This window comes from Balaenoptera physalus (assembly GCF_965194825.1).
Source record: "Balaenoptera physalus genome assembly, chromosome: 13".
Taxonomy (NCBI): domain Eukaryota; kingdom Metazoa; phylum Chordata; class Mammalia; order Artiodactyla; family Balaenopteridae; genus Balaenoptera; species Balaenoptera physalus.
Genome location: NC_138892.1, coordinates 104,673,855 through 104,698,364, shown reverse-complemented (window position 1 = coordinate 104,698,364; position 24,510 = coordinate 104,673,855). Strand labels below are relative to the sequence as shown.

The 24,510-nt window shown below is 48.5% G+C and overlaps 1 protein-coding gene across 8 annotated transcripts in view; it reads right to left on the bottom strand.

Moving 5' to 3' along the window:
* The window catches only part of CRACR2A (calcium release activated channel regulator 2A), a 164,045-nt gene that overhangs the window by 107,582 nt on the left and 31,953 nt on the right, over positions 1-24,510 (bottom strand). For 2 of the 8 annotated variants that reach the window (XM_082421106.1, XM_082421105.1), the window contains one exon: positions 1,178-1,422. The gene's annotated coding sequence lies outside the window, so the exon portion shown is untranslated. Of the gene's footprint in view, positions 1-1,177; positions 1,423-9,059; positions 10,449-12,959; positions 13,088-13,826; positions 14,213-24,510 lie in introns of those variants that run through there. The other 6 variants (XM_082421111.1, XM_082421108.1, XM_082421107.1 and 3 more) reach the window with 6 other exon arrangements.

Sequence of the window (24,510 nt, the reverse complement as noted above, 5' to 3'; positions counted from 1 at the left end):
CCTCAGAAGAAGACAGTCACGTGAAGACAGAGACACACAGGGATAAACCGTGTGACAATGCTGGCAGAGCGTGGATTACGCGGCTGCAAGCCGAGAAACGCTAAAGATTGCCAACCAACTGCCAGAACAAGGAGGAGGCCAGGAAGGATTTCCCCTGCAGGTCAGAGAGGGAGCAGGGCCCTGCCGACACCTTGCCTTTGGACTTCCATCCTCCAGAACCGTGAGACAACACATTTCTGTTGTTTTAAATCACCCAGTGTGCGGCACTCATTAGGGCAGCCCTAAGGAATGAATACACTCAGGCCAGCTCTAGTGGCAAAGGCACCTGACATTCTCCCACCTCAGTAGGTGCTGATGGCAACTCTGCCCAATGAATGAAAATTCTAGGCCCTGACTGATCACGTTTTATCGCACAGGTATACAGCGAACAATCAAACAGTACGCAATTACTGAGTACTGACCTCGTGAAGAATATAAGAGAAGTAGAGTATTCTGTGACTGCCCTCAAGGAGTCGACAATCTGAAGATTTAAGACAGACACATAAAACGTAACAACACACATCACAGTGGCCAAATAGGCGTGACTTCACCCCCCAGGGGACGCTACATCGGTCACCCGTAACTAAACCCCACTGCGCTGCCATCCGGACTCCATCTTCTACTGTATTGCATTTTGGCTGAAGAACTGGGGAAACTAGAATGTCAGGCTAGCAGACAACTTCTAGAAGCTGTCACCCCTGCTCCTGGCCTGGAACTCAAACTTCTCGCCCACCCACCGCGGAGGCCCACTGCTGTCCGTGACGTTCCTCTGCCACCCTTGATCGAAGGCTCTCACGTTGGCTTCTCACCCACTTGCTTTTTCTGTTCAGAGAGGCAGGCCCTGGAGGGACAGTCAGCCTTTCCTGCAGCCCTCCACAAACCCGGCACGTGGAAAACACAAGCGCCACGTGGTCTGGGAGTCCACTTTGGTAAGCTGACCAACAGTTTTTAAGAGGGGCTACGGAAGATGAGAGATACTGTCTCCTGCGGCATCATTCCGAACCTCTGCTCGTTCGGCCCAGCCTTCCTGCAGGCGGCTGCTCCCACCATACCTGCCTCTAGGAGCCTCTGATTCTCACCATGAGAAGCCTCGTGTCCAGCTACACACCCGGGGTGGGCAGGGGTGGGGGCAGCTCACCTTGACTGGTCTCTCCTGCGGTTTCTTCTGGATCCCGGTCTCCGGGGTCCTGCTGCACCGGGGCTCCTCCTGCAGCTCTCTCCGTAGTAAGAGCCGTGGCCGCGCTGAGTGCCAGGTGGAGCCCCAGGCCGGGCTGACGAGGCGAGGTGGCAAGTCGCCGCTGCCCCACCCTTGACAAGCAGCCCAGTGGCCCGTCTGTGGCTCCAGGCCAGTCTCCTGAAGGGCAGCTGTGGTCAGGGCAGGACCTGCCAGCGGAACACACAGAGGGAAGGTGTCTTCAGTTTGGCTTCAAGTAACTCATTATAGATCTCAGGATAGAGAAAGCCCTGAAAGTCTCTTAATTTTCCTCCTGGGACCCCTGAAATCAACTGCCAGCTGTGGTCTGGGTCAGGCTTTGCAGCAGACCCTGGTTGCCTGCTTAATATCACTCATTTTTCCCTTCCTCCTTTCCAAAAAGATGCCAATTTTGTTCATCACTCAGGGTAATAGGCGACCTTCTGCTCAGCTCAGGGCCCCATCCAGTCAGAGCAAGTGCAGGCCCTTGCCAGAGAGGGGCGGGGGTGGGCTTCTGACCTGCCTCTGCTCACTGAGACAGGAGAGGGGCTTCGTGGGAGGGACGCTGGAAATGTTTTCCTGGCCCCTAAGGGAGATGCAGGCCCACCTTCCTCTGGTATCAGGGAAGTGGCAGGGTTAAGCTTTGTTCTCTGGGATGAGATCTCTGGCTTTAATGCTGACCTGGGACTCCATCCACACAGCCGTGAGAAATCACTGAAGCCACACCTAAAGGCTGCAAGAGACAGGATCTGACTTGCATTTTTAAAAGGTGACTTGGGGGCTTCCCTGGTGGCTCAGTGGTTGAGAATCTGCCTGCTAATGCAGGGGACACAGGTTCGAGCCCTGATCTGGGAAGATCCCACATGCCGCGGAGCAACTAGGTCCGTGAGCCACAACTACTGAGCCTGCGCGTCTGGAGCCTGTGCTCCGCAACAAGAGAGGCCGCGATAGTGAGAGGCCCGCGCACCGCGATGAAGAGTGGCCCCCGCTTGCCGCAACTAGAGGAAGCCCTCGCACAGAAACGAAGACCCAACACAGCCATAAATTAATTAATTAATTAATTAATAAAAGGTGACTTGGGCTCCTTGTGGGAATGAATTTAGGATGGGGAGGAGGGGGAGTGGATACACTGAGACCCATTAGGGGAATATTACAGTCCAGACAAACGCTGGTGTGTCCTGACCAGGGCGGAGGCAGATGAGTAGGTACAGGTGAATGGATGCTAGGCTATTTAGAAGTGGGATCAAGAGGATGGAGGGGTTCGATGCGGCAAAGGCGGAGGAGAGGTGGAGGCTGCCTTAGACTCCGTGGTCCTCTCTACATCCATCCTGGAAACTCTCAGAGATAAAACGACTCCTGAAAATCTCCTCCTCTTGTTTGGTCCATGCTCCTTCTGGCATCACGTCCTCGGTGGGTGGGTGCTGAACAGAACAAACCTCCGCTGGGTGAGCCACGCCGTGACTGCTACTCACTGAGGTACCTCACGAGCTGCTCGGGGCGCTCACAGAAGCCTTCAGTACAGGGTGGGCTTCTAGGTCCAGAAGGCCGACCCCCATTGCACTGCTTTTCCCTCTCCTAGTTTTGTCAATACTAAATAAATATGCTGGACTTCTATTTCCCGCGTTACGGCAGGCTAAGTACTTAGACGGAACCTCCCACTGAAAATCTTGTATAAATGATAAAAAACAATATTTCTAAAAGCACTGATAAGCTGGCAAGAAAGGAAGGAACTCACTGGCCAGGCATGTCTTCAGATAATGGGATATTCAGGTTCTGACTATAATAATGACTATAATGTAATTAAAGAAATTAAAGATGTGCTGGTAAATATGAACAGGGAACAACAACAACAACAAAAATGAGAAATAATCAAGAAGATTTGAAGAAAAATGGACCCAAGAGAATTTTTAGAAATAAAAATTAAATAACTGAAATCACAGTGGACAGACTTAATAGCATAGTAGATACAGCCTGAGAAAGAAGCAGTGAACTAGAAGCTAGGTCAAAATAAATTAACCAAATGCAGCCCAGAAAGACAGAGACTCAGAAAAATATGGGAGCTTAAGAGACATGAAAAATAGAGGCTAACATATTCTTAAAAGCAACCAAAGAGAAAGAGTTCCCTTTCAATGGTTACAACGTAGAATAACTTCCACACGCTAAACCAAAGTAACTGTCATCTGAGAATTCTAGCCTTAAAGAAAATGTCCTTTAAGAATAAGAGAAATGGAGACATTTAAATAAAACTCTAGTTTGTCACAAACAGACCCTCATTAAACGACATTTTTTAAAGGGGTATTTCAGATGGGAGGAAAGATTCTAGATGGGAGATCTGAGATTAAAGAAGGAATGAAAAACAAAGAAAATGAAAATAGAGTTTCTCAGTCTGTTGTTGAGGAAATAACATCAGTTGGGAGTCAGTCATATTTATCTCCCATCTTGCTGTCATTTCTTACTACCTGGGAAGTTTGAATCAAGTTACTCTCTCAGGATCTTGATAGCCTCATTTTAAAAATACATAAGCAAGGTCTCTGTGAGGAATAAATGAGCCACCACATATAAATGCTCAGAACATAGATTCTGCATTTAGAAGGTGTGAAATAAATGTTCATTTCTTATCTTTTCAAAAATTAATAAACAAGCAAGTAAATAAGACATTGTTAGCAAGAAAGAATCCCTCCCTCTGCTTCAAGTGTGAGATAGAATTCTAGCACTTTTCCACATCATAAAAGGCTGCACTGCAGAGCTGATGCTTTAGAGGTTTTCTTTTCATCTTTTCAGTAGCAAGCCTAAGATCTTTCAGACAAAATATTTATGATTTCTTTATTTATTTATTTTATAAATACTGCATGTGAACACACAAGCCCCAGGGATAGACCCTGGATTCCAGCTTAACTCACAATTTTAAAATAAATTTGTGTTCACAGTTTCATGAGATCATAAAATACGTGCTGGCCCATCCATGGGGGCAAAATGCCCTGTCCTGCCCACCCCTTCCCAGGGCTCTTCTGCCAACTAGGAGGTAGCAGCGCACAAAGGATCCCTCTGTGCAGTTTCTGCATCCTGCCCCGCCCCGGCCCCCGGGCTGACAGATACCCTCCCCAACTCCACCCCTAACTTCACTCTCCTTTGCATTTAGGGCAAGGAAGCCAAGCTAAGGAAAGCGACCTTAGTCTCCTTTAGATTCTCTGCCTAATTTTCATATGGCACCAATTTGGTGGTGGGGGGCAGGGAGGGGAGACGGGGATGGAGAAGTGACAGATACACTCAGAACCAGTCTTTCCCTGATGATGTCAAGGAAACAAATAGCACCAGTTAGGAGGTCCTAGGACCCGGGCTGACATCCTTACTCTGCCCTTTGTCACCTATGTGTCCCCAGGCAAGCCAGTTAACCTCTCTGACTTTATTTTCCTCACCTGTAAATTGGAGTCAACAATTATTCCATATTTGTAGAGCATTTTACAATTTCCCAACTGTTTCCTCAGTCATAATTTCATTTACTATGCACCGTCAGGTATATAATACCCAGCATAATGCTCACCTCACTGCTGTAAAGATTTAAAAGCAGAGCGTGGACGGCTGTGTACACGGCAAAGAGCTCCATCTGCATGAAGGATCATCACCAGCGTCACATGACTGACCCTCTTAAGAGCGGGGGCTCTGCTGTCCAAGTGCCCGTGCTTGGATTGATTCTACGCTGACCGGCTGTGTGACCTTGAGCGAGTTGCTTAGCTTCTCAGTTCCTCCCGTCTAAGTGAAGGATGGTAAGATTAGCCCCATCTCGCAGCTCAGGGCTCCGAACACGGGAGGCTCTCCGGGAACGAGAACTGACTGTAGCGACACCAAGCTAAGCCCGCGGGTGTCTGACCACACACATCCGCACTCCCTGACTCCCAGCATCCTCCTTCCTTTCTTATCCGTGGTTACATCCACTCTCCCCACGCCTGGGCAAATATTGGCAAAGGGAGGGCAGAAGCTCTGAACAACAGGACACACTGTGGACGGTTTCTTGAAGACGACCAGCCTTCAGATTCTCACTAGATTTGTGGGTGTCTCCAGGCTGCTCTGGAAGGAAGCAGAGCCCAGGCTCCCTGAGGTCCCCGGCAGCCCGACTCTTCCCACTGCCAGCTGAGGGTCTTGCTTCGGCAGGCCAGAGAGTTCTGGAATATAGGTCGCCGGCTAAGCCTCAGTCCCCTAACTGGACTGTGCGGCCACCCTATTAAAAGGCACCCAGGCCTGAGCCAACACCACGTGGACCTGTTAGATGACCTACGAAGCAAATGGTTAATCAAGCCCAACTTGATGAATGGATGGAAACCACTGGGTTGCAAAAAATATAAGCAGCCCCAGGTAAACGCACTTTCACCTGTCACTGCTTCACCCCACTGTCACGACCTGCCTAAGAGACGGAAAGGACAGCTATTTCATCAGTGAGGCAGCCCAGGCCCACCACCAGCACGTGGAGAAGCTCCTCCCGACACGAACCTGCCACCAAGCACAGCTGCTCACCCACCTGCCGGCTCTGGCCCCCGGCACTGAGTTCTAGAACTGCATCCTAGGAGGGCCGCATCAGGACCCCATCAGATGAGGCAGGCCCGGAGGACGGGAGCTGGTCACTCAGCTTGCGTCTTAGTCCCAGGAAAGAAAACACATGCTCAGTTGGCCTGACGGTCAGGCTACCCGCCGTCGGCAGTGGGGTGGGTACACGTGTCCCCCGGGTGATAGCGAGACGGTCAGCCATGACCACCCCTGTGCTAGTTAGCGTCTCTTTCTAAAGTGACTCTGGACAGCCTGGCCCAGAGACTCCGCCGGCTGCAGACGGAGCATGGCACCGCTGCCCGGTGAGGGACACGCCACAGCCCCGGGCAGGCTGGGGCAGAGAGGTCTCCACCAACCATTGTGACCAGACCTTGGACGGGGCCAACTGTGAAAAGCTGCCTTTGGCCCTATAACCAACCAGGGCTGACGAGGCAGCAGACAGGAAAGAAATCAACAGTGACCTATTGTTAAAAGGGTATCACCTGGCTTCTCCTTGCCGTCTGTTTTGTTTGGCTTTCCCGGTGGATAAGTTTGTACGAAGGGAGTCAGTCTCTGAGGGTGGGCCTACCTGCTTCCCCCTCAGCCCCACGGCACCTTCTGTGGGGTTCCGATCACCATCTCCTTCCTAACGGAGTGTGGTCCATGTAACACACAGCCACACCCATGCAGACTCTAGAGAGCCCCCCTCCAGAGCAGACACTCGTGTGCCAGGCAGGGCCAGCTGTGCTTGATTCTATACGACAACCTCTATCCACAGGAAGCAGGAAGGTTCAGAGGGTCCAGGGCCGCATCCTGGGTCCTCACAGCTTTTAGATGGTAAACTGAGTCAGTGGAGGCCAGCCAGAGGAGGAGGTGACCCTTAGAAATATGGGGAGGGTCAAGGCACATCTTCCGGCCTGGGCAGAACTTCATCGGTTTAATTTCCATGCAGACTGGTCCTCAGATGCTGTCTACTAAGACGGACTGAAGAGCCCCCATGGAACATTCTTCCAGGACCCCACCACTCCCATTTGCTGAATTCCACCATCCTTGCAGGACCCGCTCTGTTCTCGCCTAACTAGTTAAGCCTCTCCAAAGCCCACGTCCTTCTAGAGAACATACAGTCTGTCCTGCTCCCTTGGCAGGGGTCTCCTATGCTGTCAGAAGAAGTACTGTGGCCTTTGTTCTTTCTCCCAGTACAATGCACTGCACACAGTAGGTGTTCAACCATTTTGCTTTTGTTCTGGAGGGTTTTTTTTGGGGGGGGGGTGCATTAACATTCAATAAAACCACATTGATTTAGTCCCTCCAGTGTCAGGAAATTCAGATGTGGTGTGTGGAATAACATGATCACTATTCAGTACAAATTAGAGCTTTTGATTCTATTTCTAATTCCAGTAAATAGGACTTGTGCGTTTAAAAAAATATTTTTAGTTTGCAATGTGTGATTACATAATGGAGGCCTAATCATTTTTTTTTTTTTCATTAACATTCACTTCCCTTAGCAGTTCCTTTCTGCGTCTTTGTTTCTGATTTGAGCTGTGGTTCAAGGTATTAAAATTGCATTCCTTAAAAAGAAGTTCCAGAGCAGACTTTTTAACTGGCCCTCCCCACCCCTGTATTTCTGACTGGACTGTGCCTGGGGCAGCTCACCTGGTGTGGAGTCAGGGGATCTTACAGGTGTGCTAACAGAGCTCTGGTATCAAGCAGAGCCCTCCACCCACCAGAGCAGCTCTTTGCAGGCAGCCAGCGTGGGGCGCAGGGAGAAGCAGCATGGTGGGGTGTCCCTGAGGGAGGTGTCTATACCAGAACTAGGTGTGTGGACTCAGACGACTTATTTACCTCTCTGAGCCTCGGTTTTCTCATCTGTAAAATGGGGATGCTAAGTCCTAGATGAGAAAAAGTGCCTGGCACACGGCAGGCACTCAATACATTCTCTTATTTGCAGGGGTCCCTGTGGAAGTCTGTTAGGGGCCTTGCTGCTTCTCCAGCTGCCTTCATGCCCAGAATTACACCACATCTACTGAAACCAGAACCCCGAGCCCCGAGCAAAGATGAACCCCCAAAACCTGAGTACAGGGCAACACAGCAGGGGCTAGTATAGTTCACGGAGAGGGTAATGACAAGCAACAAGAAACGTGCCAGAGAGCTGGGCATATATCTGGAGAAAACCATAATCTGAAAAGATACGTGCACCCCAATATTCATAGCAGCACTATTCACAATAGCCAAGATATAGAAACAACCTCAATGTCCAATGACAGATGAATGGATAAAGAAGATGTGGTACATATATACAATGGAATGCTACTCAGCCATAGAAAAGGATGAAATAATGCCATTTGCAGCAACATGGCTGGACCTAGAGATCATCATACGACGTGAAGTAAGTCAGACAGAGAAAGACAAATATCATATGCTATCACTCATATGTGGAATCTAATTAAAAAATAAAGATAGAAATGAACTTATTTACAAAACAGGAATAGACTTACAGATATCGAAAACAAACTTATGGTTACCAAAGGGGAAACATGGTGGGAGGGATAAATCAGGAGCTTGGGATTAACATATACACACTACTATATATAAGAGTCTACTGAATAGCACAGGGAACTCTACTCAATATTCTGTGATAACCTGTATGCGAAAAGAATCTAAAAAAGAATGAATATACATATATAAATATATATATATATACGTATAACTGAATCACTTTGCCGTACACCTGAAACTAACACAACATTGTAAATCAACTTACTCCAATAAAATTAAAATATTAAAAGTTCGTTAATTAATTAATTAATTAAATGCCTTGCTGTGCCCCTCCCCCCAACAAAAAAAGAAATGTGCCAGAGAGACACAGCGCAGAAGATAAAAATGCTAGAAAGAATGCCTGCTGGAGAACTAGGAAACACACTTAGCCACATTTGTAGCAGGACAACCACAGCCCAGAAATAAAGTACCTTGCCCTGAGCAGACGCAGGGTCAGGTGACAGCAAGACACAAAGAGGGCACAGAAAAGCACAACTGATCACCATCAGGAACAAGAGCTGACGTGGTGACCCAGCCCCTGCCGGCCAGAAAAGTGAATCCCAACGACACATAGCTGGTTAGAGTCAGAACTGTTCCCGGCGCTCAGCATCCCGAGGGGCAGGCTGGGTTGAGCCCGTGACCCTGGGGCCAGGTTGCCTGGGTTCAAATCCCAGCTCAGCCTCTTAGGAGCCGTATGACCTCAAGCAAGTTACTCCAGCTCTCGCAGCCTTGGTTTTCTCATCCATAACATGGGGAGAATAACAATAATAGTTACCTATCTTGCAAGGCTGTAGTAAGGACCAGTGAGTCCACTGGAGCCAAGCTCTCAGCCACGCCTGGTGCATTTCTGGGCATCCAGCCTCAAGGCACAGGTGGGAAGGGGGTTCCTGACATTCTGTGTTGGATCAGGGTAGCGCTGCGGGACGCTGGTCTCCTTCCCCCACCTCAGCACCAATGCAACCTTCCAAACCAGCGGGCAAGGGTTTGTGTTTACACGGCTTCAATGTGGCAAAGCTCCATCCATTCACCAAATCCTGGAGCTCAACACGGAGCGATCTCTAAAGTAAATAAAGTGAAAATCAGCCAATCGGCCCAGTAATAGGAGATTTTCCTCTTGTCTGCCCTGGTAATTCAGCCATTGGAGCCAGCCTGCTATTCCCCTGAGTTAAAAAGGGAGTTCAGGAAGCTGCCTGGCCAGAAATGCAATGCAGGTCTGGGAGGCGGGCGACCACACCACTGGATCCTGGATCCGGCGGGTCTCAGCACACCCACAGCGTGTGCACTATGTCTTGCCCTTCTCAGCTTTCCTCTCGGCCCAGCAGGACACGGAGCTGCACAGACCCAGGGGTCCCGGGAGCAGAGGGCCCGGGCCAAGCCAACGAGCCACAGGGCTGCTCTACTATGCAAATAAAGGGCCTTCAGCACAGGCTCAGTGGGTTCAGAGGCCCTTGGAATCTGAGCCTCGTGGGACACCTGTCTGCTCCCTCCTCCCTGCATCTTCCAGAACCGCTGGAGTGTCACCAGAGTCAGGCTCTGCTGCCCCGTGACTGCCCCCTTGGCCACGCCAGCCCGACCAGGATGTGTCAACAAATGGGCAGGGGAGAAAGTACTGCTGACATTCTGAGAAACCAGGGCTGGGAGCCAAAACAAACTGACAAAGGGAATGCAACGTCTCGGAAGAATCTGTCACAAAAGAAAAGCTCATATTCCTCAAGCTGGGAGAGGCCCCTGAGTGTCACTTAGTCCCCCAGACGGTGGCCCCTGAGAGTCCCCTCAGGCAGACAACCCACTCCCCACACTGGCCTTCAAGAGGGTCTTCCTGTGTCTGACCCAGTCCATCCGTCCCCGTGACCTTGTCTGAACGGGCAGAGCGGTTACAAGGCAAGAAAGAAGGGAGAGACCAGTCTGAAGCAGGTGCGGAGGCCGCAGAGGACAGAACCTGCAGGGCACTTCCTCCCCATCACCTCGGGCTCAACCACAGATGAAATCAGGCCAAATCGGCCTTTGAGAACAGCGGGGAAGGGATGACAAGGACCAACAGGTCACGAGCTGAGTCGTGGAAAGGGACAGGGAGTCTTGTCTGTGCCAAAGCTGTTGGTGCGTCCAAGCCTCCAGGGCCAGTGAGGTGTGAAGCTGTGGGCCCCAGCTCTGGGGCAGCCAAACTGCCTGCTGCAAATCCTGCCTCTGCCGGTTACTGGCTGTGTGACCCTGGGCATGGTGCTCTGCCTCTCTGTTCCTCATGTACTCTTCCTGTAAAGCGGGAATGATAGCAGCGCCTACGCCACTGGGTTCTCGTGAGGCTTAAACAAGCAGATGCACATCTGGCGCTCGATGTGTGCTGACTTTCATCAGGATGACAACTCGCCCAGGACATCCTGGCTTCTGCCCATTGTCCCAGAGTCATTGCCAACACTCTGCCTTTCACTCTCAAACGTGAACGGGTTGCAGGATGGATGGTCAGGCTGAGTAGCTCTTGTCTTTTTTTAGGTCCCCCTGGTTACCTCCCTGCTCCACGCTGCCTGAGGATCGGACAACCAGGTCCCAGAGGGTGTGTCCCCCAAGGTAGCTCTGCCCCGTGCCAGAAACTTGCTCAGTTTCCCTTTCCTCCTTTTCTCCTCCCTTTGTCTCCCGGTCTCCCGCCTGTTCTCTCTGCTGCTTCCCTAGGGGTGCCACCTTATTTACATTCCGACTTTAGTGGAGACTGCCCTGGCTCTGCACACGGGGATGGGATGCCTTCTGGCTCGCTGACTAGACTAGCTAGGTCTCACCACATTTCCCTTAGAGAAATGGAAACCCTCTGAGACGTCAAACATGACTTGACCACCAGACGGGTGAATGGAAATCATTTTCCATTTTGCGTATGGGTGTGAGTGTGTATTGTTTAAGAGGGAAAAAGAGAATAACAGTTGGAAAGGGTCCATCCGATGCGGGGGTCTGTCTGTGAAAAACCCCACCCAGGGCGACTTTATAAAGGGAGAGGCTGGAGGCTGCCCCCCGCATGGCAGTGGAGAGGACCAGGAGCTCAGGGGTCGGCACCCTCTCTGCCACTCACTCACCACTGGTGAAGGACCGTGATTTCTGAAGCCTCAGTTTCCCCATCTGTAAAACTGAGCACACTTGGCCCTAGGTCACCCAGATGCTCTGACACTGTGAGAGGCCTGGCCCTGTTCTTAGGATCCTGAAAAGGCACTTGTGGAATTCCACAATATTCTGCAAACACATCTTCAGGGTCTGTCCAGCCCTTTTCATGGGTGAAACACAGGAAGGAACCAAGGCCTGGGACAGTGTGACAACCTGAACGAATTCTCGCCCAAGGAGTAATGGCAAATGCCTGAGGGCCCTGAGCACAGACACAGCACGCACGCATGTTCTGTGTGGGCGTGAACTCAGCGACAGACTTACCAGATCCCTGGAGGATCCCCCACCAAACTCCCTCAGCCCGGCCACCCCCCAGCTGCCTGTGGGCTCAGCAAACCCATGACAGGGAGCCTCGAGGCAGGGGTGCAGAGCCATAGCTACTGCAGCCCCGATCCCGGTGCTTGGGACCATCACAGGTTCACACATCTCCAATCACCACCAAACCCGACGCTGCTCCAAACCTGGGCTTCCCTGTCCAGCACTGGGACCCCAATCTCCGTCACCATGGTCTCTTTCTCTGCTCAGGCCTCTGACATTTATTTAGCTGCCAGACTGGATCTATTCCAGCTTTCTCTGGTTCAGTCCCTGCCCCACCACTCATGTGCTGTGTGACCTTGGACAAGTTGTTGACCTCTCTGAGTCTCAGTTTCCTCCTTTATAGAGTGGAGACAGTAGTAACAATCTCTTTGTAAGGTTGTTGGGAGGACTAAATGGGATCCTGGGTGGAAATGCCCTACCACGGGCCCTGGCCTATAACAGACTGTTTCTCCTCCTACCCTCGCCCCTTTTAGCAGCATCCCAGGTCCTGCCCTTCTCCGCATGCCCTGCAGCCCGGCTCAGCCTCCTCTCCTTCCTGGGTTCCCCTCCCACAGCATCCTTGGCTTCCCAAATATCGCTGCCAAATGACAAGTTCTTCTGAACCCCAGTGACCTCACTGCCCTTCTCAGAACCCATCCCAAAATGCCCAGGCCGAATAAGAAGCGCAAGTTCCCTGGCCTGACACACCAGGCCTTCCCCGACCTCGTCCCAACCAACGTTCTGCACCACACTGCCCACTGCGTTTTCCCTGGTCCCCAGACACCGCCACCTCCCCGCCTCTGCTGAGACGTCCCTGCCCCCAAATGCCCTGACCCAGCCTCCTCCTCAAGGCCCAGCCGAAGCGCCACCTCCAGAGGGCCACCTGACCCATTCCTCGCAGAGGTGACCACCCCCTCCTGCAAACTCACCCTAGACTCATGTTATTCATCACCCTTTCCAGTCAGTCCTGAGAGGCGAGGGGACCTCCGAGGGCAGACACAAGCCTCTCATTTACCCCCCAAAACTGTGCACAGAGCAGCTCTGATGGGCAAACACTACCCAACATGGCCATGCATGGTAATGTCACCCAAAAACGGACACGAACCCTGGACCCTCAAACTAAAATAATTCCAATTCTATACAGTACGCTGCCCTAGCAAGTTTCATATTCCTAGGCCCACAGCCTTGATAAAAAGATTCTTTGGTACATGCTGGTTTCTTCCAGAGACAGGGAACTCACCGCCTCATGAGTTAGGCTCTTCTCCTGGACTCTGATCTGCCCCCCTTCTGGGGACTCCCACCCTCCAGGCCTTTCCTGCTGTCTGGAGCCGCTCAGAACTAAGTCATCTGGGGTCCTTGGTATCCTCTTCAGATACCAAACCCAGGGCAGACTCCCAGCAAGGTCACTGCGTGTATGTGGACAGACGTATGTAGTCAGAGGGCTTGCCCGTGCACGCACACACGTACACACACATGCACACACACATGCACACACACATAGGCCAGAGTCAGCAAGGCTGGCTGAGTCACGCAGCCAGACCACAGCTCAAGTGGGGCCAGGGAGGAAGTGCCGCCCCATTTCCTGACCCTCCTTTGCTCTGGGAGGTTCTCTTTCTGTCTCTTTGTCTTTCTGACTCCGTCTCTCCCAGCACTTTGTTTCTACTCAGGGCCACAGCCTGCTGTCCTGGCCCTGTTGCAAGGGCTCCCGGCAGCACTGACCTCCAGGTGAGGACTTCTGGCTTCCAGACCTGCCATCCTGAACAAGTCACTTCACCACTCTGAACCTCGGTTTCTTCTTCTGTGAAATGAAGAGGCTGGGTGTGGCGACAGGGTCCCTGAGGTCCCTTCTGATCTCAGACCGGGGGCTTCTGGCCCTCCTCTAGTCCGCAGAGGGTTCAGAGCGTCATGGGGGGCCAGGGCCAGGCAGGGCCTGGGGACAGGGGTGGGGAGTCCAGCTGCTCCTGGGGCGCACACCTCGGAACTCCATGTGCTGCACACACTCGCTGGCCCCCGCGGCGGGCCAGAGAGCAGGAAGCGCCACCCGGGCCGGCTGCCGGGCGGGGGCGCCCACCCGCACCTCCCACCTCCCTCCCTCCTCCGGACCCACCTTGCACCGGCCGCCGCCGCCTCGACTCTGCCGCCACCGTGCGCCGCCGGCCCACAGCTGTCAGGCACCGCCCGCTCTCCCGCCGCTCCGCGCGACCCCGCGCCGCTGAACCGGCCCCCAGTGGAAGCGGCGCCGGGAGCCGCCGCCTCCTGGGCGCCCTCCGGGATCTGCGCGCGCCCGCCGCGTGGGGACCGGGCCGGTGGCGACCTCTGACTGCCCTGCGAGGGAGCCTGGGTGTCGAGGGCGGGGCTGCTGGTAACAGCCTGCCTGACTGGTCGGGCTTCCTGGGCCCCTCTGTTCTGGAGTCCCAGAGGCCTCTTGCCCCCATTCCGGGATGTTTCCAGGCATTTCTCTAAAGGTGGACATCAGTCCCCGGCCTTAGCAGCCCGCTAGAAAAAGTTACAGACCAGGTGAGTCTCCCTGAAAACCTGCAGGCCCCCTCCAGCTGGTATCTCTGTGGTTTTGTCCTTTATACATTTCTGCCTCTTCTGCACATTCTACCGTGGTCATGAGGGCGTGTGTAATAAAAAGCATCCAATTAATAAAGCATTAAATAAATCTTCAAAGGCCTCCCGAGGCAGTCGGGCTGAAGGATGACCCTGAGCCTGGCACACAGGGCCCTCCACGCACACTCTCTGGACACGAGCTAACTTTCCAGACTCACAGCTTCTCCCCCAAACACACACATGCAGCCACGCTCTGGCGGCCACACACCAGGTGCTGGGGGCTCTTGCTTTGCCTCGAATGCGCTTTCCCATTCTTCTCTGCCTGCACACGAAATCCTACTCATCCATCCAGGCCCCACTGAAATGCCCGCTTCTCGGGGAATCCTTCCCCAGACGCCGGCCCCAACAGAACTCTCAGCCCCTTCTTGGTGAACCCACGGTTCCCTCGCTGGTTTATAGATTAGCATCTCCTTTCTCTCCTCGGTTCTGCTCCCCTCCCCTCCACACCAAGCCCCGTTCCAGGAGGGATGGAAACACTCGATAAACACTTATCGAGATGCTGTTACAAATTGCCATGTGGTGTGGACATGCCTCTCCATGAAGCCCGGGTACCACAGGCTCACAGCCTCCCCTCGCCCCACCAGAGCGAGGGGATGCACCAGAGCCGTCCCCACCAGAGGTTCAGAAGGCTGTCAGGCCTCCCCCGCCCTCCTTCTCGCACCCCTGCGCCACGCACTGGGTTTCTCCCTGCTCTGGGGTATGCCTGCTTGCATCAGCCCCAAGGTCAAAGATGACTGTGTCCATCCCTGAGTCTAGTGCTGCCCCGTCATACACATGTGAGGGCTGGCCTTCCAGGTAGCAGAGCAAGCTGCACAGATGGCCTGCCCTTCTCCCAGCCCCTTGAGGGGAAAGGAGGACCTTTATTATCAGCGTCCGAGGATTGCAAGGGCTCACGTAGCTCATCTGATGTGAAGGCTACCCACCCCCGAGGGCAGAGAGATCAGGGGCATCAGAGGTACCTACCATTGCTGTCGTTGTTGTTAAAAGGTCGTATCAATACTGTTATGGTGCGGGTTGAGATTGCCTTTCGAGTCCTAAAGCCATTCCACGTACTGATGCTTGTTTGCCCCCCCGGGTCCCACGAGGTCTTAAGATATCAGCAGTGAAGTACACGTCTGGAGCCAGAGACCTGGGTTTGGACCTCGGTGCTCCAACCTGTCTGCTGTGACCTTGACGAGTCACTGAACTTGCCTCCATTGCTAGCATGTGGGCAGTGACAGTTCCTGTATCACAGGGTTGCTCTAAGGGTCTAAATAATAGTGTGTCTTTAAAGGGTTTAGAATAGTAGCTGGTACATAAAAAATGCCGAATTTGTTGGCTCTTACTGATTCTTTGCTACTGTTCATTGTATTATTTTACAGGTGGAGTAACTGAGGGTTGGAAAGGCTGAGACTCATCCAAGGAATCGCTGCTTCCAAGGGGCTGTTTTTCTCACCAAACTCCACTTATTCTTTGTGAGGGAGCTCCTGCCCACACACCCCCCCGCGGGGGCGGGGGGCACGTAGAGCAGTCTGTGGGCTTGCAGGGCACACTTCAGGGAGATGCGCTCTCCTCTTCCTGAGTCCCCCCGGAGTCTCTGTGTTTTCTTGCTAATGTGCTGCTCTCAACTATAATGGGCGGCCAGTTGCTCGTGTGTGGTCCCCCAGGGGAACAGTGGAAACATTCCCTGTCCAAGTGCAGGAATTTCCTGCTGGCCCTTCTTCCTTATTATCAGCAGCTACGATGACAGAATTTCCAACAGGTGGAAGCCAAAAAAACAAACAGACCTTTCAATGTTGACTCTCCCAGGCGCCACGCAGAAGGACAGCATCTGTCCTGCTTCCCAGAGAAAATGTAAATTTTTTTTAAAGCTATTTTTTTTAAAGCTACAGTTGTCTCTTGACCCATTGGAAGAGAAAAAATAATCAAGACTACAACTGCTTAACGTTATTTCAGGAAAAACAATACAGAGGGTATAAAACATCTCACTAGACAGCAATAAAAGATGAGATTTGTAGTAGGATTTTGCTACTGATTCGAGAAGTTGTAAGTCCTCCTAAGTCCCGTGGAATCTCCTTGGTGATGCCTTTGGCCTGCCCCTAGTCTCCTTTCCCGGTTTGTCACCTGGGCTCAGGTTTCCTCGCCTTTTTCTGCACAATGACCTTGACTGCATACTTTTATTCTCTCCTGCACCGAATGCTCCCTACACAGGACGGCCAGATGATGACAAATGCAAAGCACAGTCTAGACCTGTCCCCTCTCTGCACAAAACAACCTTCCATGAACACCCTTTCTGTGTTTTCTGAATGAACTCCAAAATCTTTAGGCTGGCCTCCAAAGCCCTCGGCACCTGTGAGCTCGCTCCTTCTGACTCACTGACAACAGGCCTTTAAGAGCCCCTCGTTTGCACTCCAGCATCAGTGCTGTGCTGACTTTGTTCTCCTGCCCAAAGGGCCTTCCCTGCCCTCTCCATCCAAAGTCCAGGGCCAGATCCAGCTCTCACGCTGCCCCTGCACAGGAAGCCTTCGCCCTCACCTCACAGCGGGGGGGAACATCCTACTCCCCACCCCCGACTCCCAACCATGTCTCCCAGAGACGCGATCGCACTGCCGCCTCATACCCAATTTATTTCTGGAGTTGGTGTCCCAGAGGGGAAGGGAATAGAGAGGTAGAAACAAACTCTTTGGCTTTGAGCAAACCGGGAAGTTTCTCCCATCTCCAGTTTCCTCATGCGTCATATGTCGTTAACACAGGACGGACCTGACGAGGTTGCCGTGGGGAGCAGAGGGGATAATTCACGTAGGCAGCACTTAGTCCGGAGCGTGGGACTAAGTCAGGGCTCACAGTGACAGAACGGAAGAAACAAGGAGAGAGACAGGGTGGGGGGAAGGCAGGGCGGGGGGATAGAAAAGAGGAGGGGATGGAAGGAAAGAGAAGGGAGAAAAAGAAATCGATTACCTCCTTTTTCTACTGGAGTCAAAGGACTTGCCTCTTCTTAGATGAAACACACACACATAACCTTCCTTGGAGACAAAGTTTGACATAAAAATGACATCAGGATCAGGGAAAGGGTGACATCAATTAATATTTTTAGGTCCACTGTGTACATTTATGAGCTGAATCCTATTAGAAACTTAACATCTTCAAAATGGGAAAAACGGTGGCAGTCACCCATCCACCCCCTGCTTTCCTGCTACGGAAACGGCAAAGGGCAAGAGCCGCTTAAGAGGCAGAGTCCAGACTGAAAAGCTTTCAGCCCAGAGCTCTTACCTTCCTTGTACATCGCTTCTCCAGGCTTGGGAAAGACACAGGAAAAACCTCCTGCTCAGAGGGTAACTTCCAGCACGAGAACGTAAAGCGTTTGATAAACCAGTTCTCCAAAAAGCAACTATAAAGCTTGGTCAAAACTGTCACAAACAACCATTTCAGCCCTCCAGAAACTGACCGAAAACATGCCCCAAACTGAGAAATGTTTGTCCACGAAAACGACTGAATTTGTGTTCTTGCCTGGAGCTGCTCCCATCCCCAGCAGCTCTGTTGTTTGATGGTTCAACCAGGGCAGACTGGGAAAACGAGCCCTGTTTTGTCATTGCCAGGGGGGCCTCTGTATTTGGAGAGGTGTCAATTTACACAGTGATTTCAGAAGCAAGTGCACAGGGAGGGCCCGCGGCTCTGCTAGCTTGACACTGGTGAGCAATGGACTGCTGATTACCTGGAAATTTAACAGGAAACTGAGGGAGGTGAAGCAGCCATGGGGAGAGGGATAAACTCTCCACATATCACGGGTTGCCCCAGGTTGCAAGCACTGCACAGACAGGAACAGCCCACGGCACCCACACAGTTCTGGCCAGTGGAACCTGCCCACACGTACGGTGGAGATGCGAGGGCTTGATGGAAAACAGAAGCCTGGGCAGACTTGGAAAAAAAAAAAAAAAAACCTGTACATTGGCGTGTGCTGCCCAGCTCACTCACAGATTTATCAGCAGAGAGTGGAGGTCTTACTGGCTCGCGGTACTTGAGCCCAACCTGTGACCAACCTTTGGTTGAACACTGATCTAAGAAGACAACGGGTGACTATAGAAAGCTAGGCTCAAGAATAAAACACAAGAAAAACCAAACAGCAGAGGCCTTCATGGATGCACCCTGCAGAAGTGGTAAACTTGGCAGATTTAGTGCGGGCAAGTTATTAAACAAACACACACACACCAAAAACCAACAGCATTCAGCGGAAAATTAGAAGACATCGTCGCTAAATATACTACGTAAAATACCCAGTTTTCACCAAAGAAATTACAAGACAGTCAAAGTAACAAGAAAGTGTGACCATATTCAGAAAAAAAAATTGCAGTCAAGAGAAACTGTCTCTGTGTGTCCCTAAGATGTTGGGTTTATCAGACAAAATCTTTACAGCAGCTATTACAAATATGTTTAAGTAAGTAAAAGAAACTATGTTAAAAAATTTAAGGAAAGTATGACAACAATGATTCAATGAATTTTAAAAACCTCAATAAAAAGGTAGAAATTATACAAATGAATCCCTTCTGAAACAATGGAGGCCACAGAGGAATGGACTGGCATATTCACAGTGCTGAAAAATATCTTCCCACATAACCAAAGACCAGGATAATGTTTTACTAGCAGACACACCTTACAAGAGATACTAAAGGAAGTCCTTTAGGCTGAAAGAAAGTAACACCAGATAATACTCAAAACCACAATAAGAAATGAAGAGTTCCAGAAATGATGAAGATGTGCGTAAATACAAAAGGCTCTATAAATATATTTTCTCATTTCTTCTCCTAACTTCTTTAAAAGAAGTTGTATAAAGCAAACATTATAACACTGTATTATTGGGTAGAAATAGCTATGTAGAAATAGATATGATAATAATGGAACAAAGGAGGGAGAGGAAAGGAAAATATATCGAAACAAAGTTTCTAGAATTAATGTAGTGTTATTCTCAATTAGATTGCAGTAAGTTGAGATGCATATTATAATACTTAGAGCAACCATCAAGAAAGTACTAAAAATATAGCAAAAAAATCAACGGAGGAATTAAAATGATACACTAAAAATAGTTATTTAACACAAAAGAAGGAAGGAAGGGAGGAGGAGAGGAATTTAAAACGACATGAGAAAAATAGAAAACGAATACCAAAATAGCAGATGTAAATCCAACCATATCAGTAATTACACTAAATGTAAATGGCCTACTGTGATATTGTAATTTATTATAAGAAATATGTATTTCGTCTTTGCCCATGGTTTCTGGCTCACAGATCCCAAAACCCTTGGGACTTCCTAAGTGATTAGAGCAATAGGGGCATCTTTTGTTATAATAGTTGGTCTCCTGTCCTCAGTTCCCCAAATAGCTTCAGAGTCATACAGGTAAAATGGGTGTCTTGTTATTTATAACAAGCCCCTTTCTACCACAACTGAGTTTATGTTAATGAGATGACTTTTGGAAATCCCCTAAAGATGGGGGAGCTAGTTGTCAGGGGAACAAACCATGAACAACTGAGAGTTGGAACTTTCAGTCCCACCCCCTGATTTCTGGGCAAGGGAGAGGGGCTGAAGGTTGAGTCAATTACAATAGTCCACGATTTAATCAATCACGCCTGTGTAATGGGGCCTCCATAAAACCCCAAAGGATGGGGTTTGGAGACCTTCCAGGTTGGTGAACCAGAACACTTCCATGTGCCACCATGCTGGGTGCCAAACTCCACCGGGAAAGAAGCTCTTTTGTTTGGGACCTTGTGCTGTGTATCTCTTGATCTGGCTGTTGATTTGTATCTTTTGATATCCTTTGTTTCCTGACTTCTGTGAGCAACTCTAGCAAATTAATCAAACCAGAGGAGGGGGTCGTGGGAACCTCCAGTTTATAGCTGGCTGGTCAGAAGCACAGGTAACAACCTGGACTTGCAATTGGCATCTGAAGTGGGGGACAGGCTTGTGCGACTGAACCCTCAACCTGTGGAATCAGATGCTATTTCCAGGTAGTGTCAAAATTGAATTGAAAACCCAGCTGATGTAGGAGAATTGCTTGGTGGTGTGGGAAAAAAGACCCACGCATGGAACTGGGTACAGAATTGTCACTAAACACTCCACTTAAAAAGCACAGATTATCAGACTGAATAAAAAAGAGCAAGACCAAACTATATCCTGTCTACAAGAGAAGTGGCTTAGAGTCAAAGGAACAATGAGATTAAAAGTAAAAGAATGGAGGAATTCCAGTTTCAGCTGTAACACGTAAAGAGCTTGGAACTCATCACTTCTATACTTGTGACGAGATAAAAGCTGAACCAACTGAAAATAAATGAATATCTTAGAAAATGAGTATCAGAAAATGGACGTCACAGCCAAGGCACCATCCTGGGGGAACAGGTGAATATGGAGAACCACAGCCTCGATCAGCTCATCTGGGGAAGAAGTCGCTGTGGCCATAAAAGGGTAGACACACTTAAGTGATAATTTTGATGAACTGCTGGAGGCTGAGTGTGGATTTGCTGGAGAGTGAGAATCTCCTGGAGGTGCAGTTTTAGGGAGGCCCCCCCATTTTTACGAGTTCTACTTTCAGGAACCCACTGGATTCTCAAGGTCAGGACCCGACACAAATTCCCTCATGTTTCAGGCAGAGGTTGGGGGAAGTAACCATTTTTATATATGCCCAGAACATTCTCCATAACGAAGTTCTGCTCTCCAAGGGACCAACTTTACCAGAGCCTTATCCACTGGGGGGGAAGGGCAATTAACCAGCTCCAGTTCCCTAGAGCCTTCCTGTCTCACCTGAAGATACACACACTATTATATATAAAATAGATAACCAACAAGGACCTACTGTATACTACAGGGAACTCTACTCAATATCTTGTAATAAGCTATAATGGAAAAGACTCTGAAAAAGAATATAAATGTATATATATAATGTGTGTATGTATAACTGAATCACTTTGCTATACACCTGAAACTAAAACAACATTGTAAATCATGTATACTTCAATTAAAAAATAAAGGGAAAAAAAGACAAAGAAAAAGAGAGAAGGAAAATGACATAGGTCAGAAACTTGGATCTATATAATCAAAGAGAGAACATCAGGGAAGGAATAAGTGAAGTAAAATAAAATTTTTTACTTATCTTATTCTTAATTGATCTAATTGATAAATATTTGTTTAGAGTAATAGTAATAACAACATTTGGGGTGATTATACCATATAGATAAGTGAATGACAGCAATATTACCAGGGACAGGAGGAAGAAATTGAGAAGGAAAAGAAAGAGGGGAAAATAAAAAAAGAAACAAAGGACAAGTGTAACAAATATAAGACGGTTATAAATGCAGTAGACATTAATCCAATGTTATAAAAAATCACTTAAAATATGAATGTCAAATACAGAAATCAAAAGACCGAGATTGTCACAATGAGTAAAAGCACAAGACCCAACTATATGTTGTCTATAAGAAACCCAATTTAAATATAAAGACACAGATAGATTAAATGAAAGGGGTGCGCCACGCTACACTAATCAAAGGAAAGCTGCAGGAGCTACATTAATATGACAAATCAGACTGCAGAACAAGGTATGTTGTCATGGATAAAGAAGGACATTACCTAGTGATACAGGAGTCAATTCCCCAGGAAGACTCAATCCTTAACATGTACGCACCTGACAGCAGAGTGTCAAAATAGAAAGCAAGGAGAAAGAGACAAATCCACTATTACAGTTGGAGACTTCAGACCCCTCTTTCAGTAACTGATGGATTCAGTAGGCAGAAAATCAATAAGGATATAGTTGAACTGAATAGCACAATTAATCAACTGGATCTAGGCAACACTTACATAACACTTCAACAAAAGTAGAATACACAGTCTTCTCAAACTCACATGGAATATTCAGCAAGATAGACACATTCTGGACCATTAAACAACATTTATACACAATTTAAAAGGATAAAAATAATACAAAGTGTGTTCTCACCGCAACAAAATTAAAGTAGAAATCAATAACAGAAAGATAGATGGGAAATCCCAAAATATTTGGAGATTGAACCACACGTTTCTAAATAACTCATGGTGAAAGAAGTCTCAAGTCAGTCTACCTACCTCTCCAAACATTACCTACTTTCCTGTCTCAAGAGAAATTTTAAAATATTTTGAACTAAATGAAAATGAAATACAACTTATCAAAATGTGTCGAATTCAGTGAAAGCAGTGCTTCAAGGGAAATTATAGGATTGAATGCATATATTAGGAAAGAAGAAAGATCTAAAATCAATAACCTAAGTTTCCATCTTAGGAAACTAGAAGAAGAAGAACAAATTAAATCTAAAGTAAGATCTTAATAAACGAAGGTGAAGTGGTCATGGATTGGAAGACTCAATGTTGTTAAGATGTCATTTCTCCCTAATTTGATTTTCGGTAGAAATGACAAGTTGATCCTAAAATTTTATATGGAAAATGCAAAGACCTAGGGTAGCCAAGACAATTTTGTAAAAGAAAAAAAAGTTGGAGGACTTACGCCACGTGATTACGAAACTTATTAAAAACCTTCAGTGATCGAGGCAATGTGGTATTGGCATCAAGACGGGCATATAGATTATTGGAACAGAATTGAAAGTCTAGAAATAAAACTTTACATTTATGGTCATTTGATTTTCAACTAAAGTAACAAGACAGTTCAATGGAGATATGATCATCTGTGCAGCAAGAGGGACTGGGATGGGGGATAGCCGTAACCTGGACCCTTCTCTCACATCACACATAAAAATTAACTCAAAGTCCTACATGTAAGAGCCAAAACTATAAAACTTCTAGAAGAAAACACAGGAGAAAAATCTTTGAGAAACCTTGTGAAAATCTTTATGGCTCCAACACAAGAGCCATGAAAAATGGATAAATTGCACTTTATTAAAACTAAAAAACCTTTATGCTTCAAGAAACCACCTGAACAAATGGTAAAATCCAGCCACGGACTGGGATAAAATATTTGCAAAACATGTATTTGATAAAGGACTTGTATCCTGAATATAAAAAGAACTTTTACAACTCAATAAGAAGACAAACAACCCCACTGAAGAATGGATAAAAGACTTGAATAAACATTTCACCAAGAAAGACATATGAATAGCGAATAAGCACATGGAAAGGGGCTCAACGTCATTAGTCATTAGGAAATGCAGATGAAAATCACAGTGCGATACCACCACACACCCACTAGTGTGCTCTATTTAGAAGGACAGTATTGACGAAGATCTGGAGAAATGGGAACACTCACACATTCCTGGCAGGAATGAAAATGGTACATCTACTTTGGATATAAACTTACCCAAAACCCAGCAAATTCACTCTAAGGAATCTATCCAAGAGAAATGAAGATGTGTTCACACAAAGACTTGTAAGTGAATGTTCACGGCAGCATTATTCATAATAGCTCTAAATTGGAAACAATCCAAATGTCTACCAGCTGCTGAATGGATAAACCCAATGTGGTATATCCACTCAATGGAATGCTATTTGGTGCTAGAAAGGAATGAAATACCTGTGCATTTTACAGCATGGATGAACCTAAACAAATCATGCTTCAAGAAGCCAGTTGCAAAGTCTATATATATATTATATGATTCATTTATATTAAATGCCCAGAAAAGGCAAATTACAGAGACAGAAAGCACATCCGTGACTACCTGGGTCGGGAGATGGAAGTCAGTGTTGACTGCAAATGAACTTAATAACATTTTTAGGATGATAGCAATGTCCTCAAACTGGCTTGTAGTGATGGTTGCACAACTCTATACGTTTATTAAAAATAATTAAATCATATACTTGCAAGGGGTGAATTTTAAGGTATGCCAATTATACCTCAATAAATCTGTAAAAACAAAGTCTGATGCTCAGGACTGATTCAGCAAGGGAGACGTGCCCTCGGAAGATGTAAGCCCAGAGAGACAAGTACAGACAAGGACATCCTGCTGTGACATAAATTCCCTCTCCCTCCCCCTGACCCATCCGGGCTGACTGCACGGTAGCCCCAGCCAAAGCCAGACCTGGTCAGGTCACGCCTTTCCTGTGGGCCCTTGGATTTCACTGTCACACGAGCTCTGGGACATGGTGTCAGGTTTCAGCCACCTGCTCAGTACTTTTTAGCATCACGATATCGAGATAATTCTGATACCTGTTGATAGTCCATGTGGATTTATTAT